Raw genomic sequence first — 7107 nt, 5'->3', positions numbered from 1 at the left:
ATAAAGTAATTGGATAGTATTACGATTTTCATAACATTTTTTTTTAATAAACGTTGAACGTTTCGTCGAAAAATTTTTTTCTACCTGAGATATATCTGATAATAAAACGTATTTACGGTATTCCGCCAGTTTTCACCGGGAATTGCCGTTTATTGAATTTTCACTGGCTGTTAAATGGCTGCGACTACGACTGTGCCGTTTTCAATAAATGTTTTCATTTAAAAGAGAATTTAGTTGAAACAAAAGTTAAATTCCTTTGCGTAATTCATTAGAATGCACTGAAAATTATTTAACGCAAAGATTATTTACTGAAGTTTGATCACCGATTTCATTATGTATTCAAATGTGGTAACATTTTGTCGTTACTGCTAAGGTAAAGTCCAGTAATTTACTAATTATCGGTATAATTCCTGGACATCCCACACGACAGACGAAAGGAAGATCGATGCTTTTGCTTTTAAAATGTGGTGCTGGCGAAGAGTGCCACCCATACCATGGACTGCCAGTAGAACCAACAGATCGGTTCTCCATAAACTGCGTATAAAGACTAGGCTTTCCACTATCTGCTACAAACAAATAAAGATCATGTCAAATTATTATTATCTATGGTAAAAGACTTCCATTTCGGCATTTTTGGCGCTAAACCACCATTGTCCGCCAACTCGGCGCCTCGCTGACACAATTTCTATGACATGTTGTGAGCTGAACGCAATTCCAAAGCCTCGCATTGCTGCATACGCGGCGCAAGGATGAATTTTCTAAGCTTCAATTGTTTTTATATATTAATACTTAGAAATAAATATAATAAGGAGAGTCAAAATTATTAATGCTCCTGTATAAGGAGCTTAAATATTTCGTGATTCTGGTCACGTATGTGAATTTTCATGCAAAAATTTAACGAGGTTAACCAACAATATTATAACAGTGCTAGTAATTTTTAAGTAATAATAAACCATGTGAGTGAATTTCTTTATCTAATTTATCAAAGAGATTTTTTCTGTTTTTTTTTTAATTATTAAAATATAAGCTAATATAATTATGGGCTGAACCGACTATTACAAAAGGCATATTTAAATTTTGTATAGTGTTATACTAAACTAATTTAAACTTAATTACGTTTTGCTAGTTTGAGAGTCAAGATCAGCTGGTTATTGTAGAAAAAGTAGAGAAAGACAAAAACGACGATCACCAACCCGAACGGCGTACTCAGTGCTGGGCCTCACCATGGTGAGAGCGCACAGAAAAATCTGTGGAGTGTGAAGAGATCTGTGGAGACAACTCATAGAATCCTTTAGCAAGGCTTTCAAGAAAAAGCGTGACTTTCAGCAATGAAGATAAACGACCAAGATCAGCGTATTAAGAATTTATTGTTTTTCGAAACAGTTCTTTTGATAGTTTATGCATTATTACATGCAGTAAAAACATTCTGAGAGTCCATAGGCACACAATACTTTGTCTTCTCCACGGCTCTTGCGAACGCACAAATGCGAACGATACTGCTTCTTCGGCATCACAAAACCGTTTTCTTTTATTTTTGGGAATAAAGGAAAGACATGTGATAAAAGTCGGGGCTGTAAGGATAATGATCCAACAATTCCTCACATGCCATAGTCAAATACTTGGTCGTGCGTTTGAACGAATGTGCTGACACGTTGTCCTTATGAAAGAGGACCCTGCAGCGAGGACTTTGTTCTCGAATTTCTTCCAAAACAATAGGCTGACAATTGTTACATAATAGCCTGTACGATTAAAGAAAGAGACTATCATCTTTTTTCCTACGCCTCTTTCTCTGTTTATTTGAGATAACCATCTAAAAAAAGCTTTACTTTTCGAATATTGATGACTAACCTAAATGAACATTCCCAAATATAGTGTATGCGTAATAACGCTGAAGATTAGTAAAGAGTTCTATGTTCGGATTAAAAAATGATTTTTTCAATATTGTTTTAAATGGTCTGTTTTAAAAACTTTTAGCATTACTAACGTATAAGATGTTTGATAAAATTACCATATTTAGACATCTTAAGTAAATAGAAAAACAATTTTAATCCAATGAATAAATAAAAATGTTCCAAAGTTTTTCTTGTTCAGAAAAGTCGTTATATTTTCATGAAGCCCGAGCTCATTAAGACATAAATGTAGTATTCCGTCTGTTCATTTCTGTGTTTATCTGTCACTTTGAACGACAACATTATAAAAATGTAAGTCCATTAGTGAAAGCATAAAGAATTCAGGTCGTTATTTTCTTTGTTTACTGACCCGTAGAGGCTGTGTTTTTCATCGGAGGCTTGTGTGTCTATATTGTAAGTAATACAAGACTACTACGTGTACAGACAAAATGCATAGTCTTAAATGAGTTCATTAGTTGTAATTATTAATACGGAGGTTACAGAACAATTTACGATATTAAAAAAAACCCTACAAACGTAAAAATTGACGTACAGTGTTGACGTACATAATTCAGAAGTCTAAAAATAATCATCATCATTATTTCAGCCATAAGAAGTTTGGACATAGCCTTATCGATTTCCAGTTAGACCGGTTGAAAGCGACTTTAGCAATGTCATGTGTTCAATTTTTGGGTGGACGTCTTACGTTAGATTTACGCAAATGATAAAATTCGAAGCCAATTGTCTTTACAAAAGGTTTTAGTCTCCATTACAAATATATGTATAGCACTTTTTTATTCACATTTGTATAAAAAATTGCGTTTTGTGATACAAATAATGTGTAATATAATGCACATATGAGTGGATTTACCTATTTAATTTATATTATTTTCAGTCAATGCAAGCCTATTGTAAGGCATATGCTTCACCCATAGATAGCCTCAATAACCGGTCCTGTACTGTCCGCATCCAGCGACTTCCCGTGACCCTAATTATATCGTCGGTCCACCTAGTAGAGAGCTTATCTACGCCATGTCTACCGACTCGTGGTCGCCATTCGAGAACCTTTCGGCTCCAATGGCTATCGGTTGCACGAGCAACGTGGCTCGCTTACTGCCACTTCAGACAAACAATTCTTTGAGTTACATCAATAAACTTGGTTCATACGCGGATCTTCTCATTTTTGATTCGATCTCGCAGCGAAAATACGAGCACAACCCTCACTTTTGTTCTCTGGGTCACCCTGAGCCGTCTTATAAGGCCGGTCGTTAGTGACCACGTCTGCATTAGTCACACATTAGTCACCTTCTCACACCTTCGTCTTTAGACATTGCGGTATTTTGGATGAGAAGAGGTTTCAGAGCTTCCTGGACGCTGCTTATCCAAGTTGGATTTATTATTCACATTGTTCTTAATGATGGAGCGAGCTTTTTTGAAAGTAAAGTAATAATATCTCTTTAACTATGATGGGATCTAAACATATTACACCATTTCAATACGTAATTATTATTAACGTATCATGGTTCATAAATTTTGCATAGAATTTGAAATAAATTTTAATTTGAAACAAACGGCAAAGCAAAATCTCAACAGCGTATCAACATAAGTAAAGCCTGAGGCAGTACGGAAAATTCCAAGATGCGTAATTAATATCATTTGTGGATTTCGTAGTAGATACCTACATCAAATCGAAATAAAGACGTTCGCAATATTTAATATTTATTTTGTAATCACATTTATTATTATTTTATTATATACTACTCAAAACAAAATAGGGCCCACCATCATTTTGCCCCTTAATTTATGTGCATACATGTTTATTAAATTTTTACAATTAGTCGATGTTGAATAAGGGTTTTACACATTAAGTAAACACAAAATAACGTTTAAATTGTTTAATTTTATCGCAATACACTCAAATACACATTTTTAGAGAAAATGAGCACTAAGTAGACTGTCAATAAAAACTTTTATAGTCACTGTTTGTTTTTAATAAACTTGCCGGGAGCTATTCTTTAGTATCGAGTAGGACCTCCTTTGCTCCGTATGCACTCTCTGAGCCTATCTGGAACACTCTTAATCAGATGAGTGATGTTTTGGTCGGGTATTCGTTCCCAACAGAGTTTCAGCGCTTTTATGAGGTCCTGTTGACTGTTAACGTGGCTATGGGTCTCTTTAAGACTTTTTTTCAATTGATCCCATAAATGCTCAATCGGGTTGAGATCGGGACTAATTGCTGGCCAAGGTAAAACAGAAGAAAGTGCCCTCTGAGTGACCCTAGCTGTATGCGCACGAGCGTTGTCTTGCATAAACACAAAATTATCACCTACTCTTTGTGAATATGGGATGACATAAGGTCTTGCTCGACGTAACTGGCTGCAGTGACCGTCCCTTCGTTCAAGATCACCAGCTCTTTTTTGCCTAACAAGCTTATACCGCCCCATATCATCACACTCGGGCCCCCAAAACGATCAGTACCGTGCAGGCATGGTTCAGTAAAACGTTCTCCTTCTCTTCTTCACACACGTACACGTCTGTCATCGCTAAAAAACTTAACTTTACACTAGTCTGAAAAGAGTACTGTCCTCCAATTGTCCATGGTCCAGTCCAAATGCTCACGCGCAAACCTCGAACGTGTTGCCCGGTGAGCCCTTGTTAATTTTAAACGAATAACACGCATCCTAGAATGTTGCCCGTCCTCGTGGAGTCGATTCCGAATGGTTTGACCACTAACGCGTGTGCCAGTAGATTGCCTTAGCCGGGATTGCAAGGTCCGGGCGGTAGTCGTGCGGTCCCGGCGCGCAGTCAATCGAATGTACCGGTCTTCTTGAGCAGTTGTGGCTCGAATCCTTCCTGATCCAGGTCTTCTAGCTACACTACCTGTCTCCTGGAACCGCTCCCATACGTTTCGAATAGCTCGCCGTGACACACCAAGGCGAGATGCAACCGATCTTTGCGATTCTCCCTCTTGAAGCAAAAGAACTGCCCTTGTCGAAGTTTCCACATCCATATGACGACGAGAACCTGGCATTGTAATCGGGAATAATGCCGAAACGAAAAAAACACAGCTAAACAAAGTGTGATCAAAGTATTGCGCTTAAAGCAAGACTGAGAACACAAACGATTGAAAATTTAAGAAATGGATAAATTTTGAGCACTTTACTTTTTTGTCTACCCACTTGAAATCAACAAAAAAGTTAACTTTTAAAACATCATTATGAACTAATAAACATGTGTGCTAGAAGTGGTAGTGCTTCATTCTGTCAATGATTAGTATATGAGTTATTTATAAACACGATTAGAGACAAAGTTGCGGTGGGCCCTATTTTGTTTTGAGTAGTTTATATATTCATTGCAGCCTTTGGACGTCAACTGCTTAACAAAGACTATCTCAAAAAATCTAAAAGAATCAGTTGGAAGCAGTCTGTACCCAGCGGCTCACTTTGAAGATAAATTTCTCAGAACCTCAAGGTCCCTGCGGCCATTTGTTCTGCACGCTATGTGGTCAGCACATAACAACTTCATATATTGTAAGAACATAGTAGTAATGTAGCAACTCTGTAATACTTAATGTAACATGTAAACAAACTTTTCTTTTTTATATTAAAATAAATTTTATCCAATCTACCTTGAAAAATATAACATATATTTTACCTCACGCGCGGTTAATATCCTACTTATGGCTGTCATTGTATAATATAATCCTGAATATAGCATTTTAGTATAAGATATAATATGCTATATTCTATTCGCTTTAAGAAAGTAATGACTAATTTATGGGCTTACGGAGTAGATTACATCACAACACCTTTCTGAGAAGGACGTATTGCAAAATTGGAAACATCTTTGAATGAGGCAGCGGAATCCTACGCATGATATTGGTTACAGGGATAGGAAAAAACTAATTTCGAAATTACGATTCGCAGCAAGAATATTCGATATATTTACTAATATTTTTACGTCTAGAAAAATGAATTTTCTCGTAACTTTGTAACAGGAAAAAATTATAAATTATGTAGTAACGCAAGCGCCAACCGTCGCGGGGAATGAGCGGGGAATCATAATGATTACACTCTCACTCGTCTGTGTTGTGATACTGTAGACAGATCTTAACAACATATAGAACCACCGATAACATTTAATATGTTCCTATATGACAATATATTTTTTTAAAGACAGATGTATTTAGAAGTAAATTAATCAAAAATTTTTACTGTTCCAGTCACCTGTTACTTTTGTGTCTTTAACATGAAGTCATCATTTCCATAAGTTATTTTGTAATTGTTGTAAAGGTTTAGAAAACACGCACGCGTAATTATAGCCTCTGCAATCTGTATCCTGAGACAATTTCGTTATATGCGGATAGGTTTACCAATATTAGCATATCAACCCGAATCTATATTATTAGTGTTCAACAATGCGTGTTAATGGATATATAGGAACACTCATCGCTTAATTGTTCGATGGATTTCCAATGCATATCTAACCATGGAATCTTGTTAGCCGATACGATCACATTAGTCTTGTTAGGCCTAACGCTATGTTCAATAAATCTTACTAATTGCACCTAATATAACTCTTAGATTCAATACATTATTATTATATACGATATTTGCCGTATCTTGTTTAAGTTTTTTAAGTAATGTGCTCATTCTCAACTTTTTAATCCGTTTAGGATTCGTTAATGTCCAATTTATTTTTGTAAACGAGAAAACTTGAAATCCATTCTTTCTCCTCTCTCTGTAGGAAACTTACGAAAACGGTAATTTCAGTAATAAAAGTCTACAGTGTGATTGGTTGTAGATTTAAAAGATTTAAACGGCTGAATGATATGCTCTTTTGTCAGAAAAAAGCTCTAGTTTTGACACTGATTTTCAGTCACCCTTTATAAAGTGATTATTATGAAAAATAGTATGTAAATTTATTTTTTCTATTCGTATGTTACAGAAATATAGGGAAAGAGATTAAACAATAGTTAATATTAATAAGTAGCAATCTAAATTTTGAAAATTAAATAAGTAAATAAACCAAGATTGGGTTTTCAGCCCCCCTGAGTGACTGAATTTCCACAAAAACCTCTGCCGTAGAAAGACGTGAGAACTCACTGTGAGTATTTTCTCGAGAATACCTTTGATAAAAAACCATCGGGAGGAGGAGGAGGGTGTAACAAATATTAATTGATAGCAAATGAGCATTCACCCTTCCAAAGCTTTTACAC

This window comes from Battus philenor, unplaced genomic scaffold, assembly GCF_028537555.1.
Source record: "Battus philenor isolate CCGP_79_NKW_IND1 unplaced genomic scaffold, ilBatPhil1.0.hap1 SCAF_8, whole genome shotgun sequence".
Classification (NCBI taxonomy): Eukaryota; Metazoa; Arthropoda; class Insecta; order Lepidoptera; family Papilionidae; genus Battus; species Battus philenor.
This window is presented reverse-complemented; position numbering follows the sequence as displayed.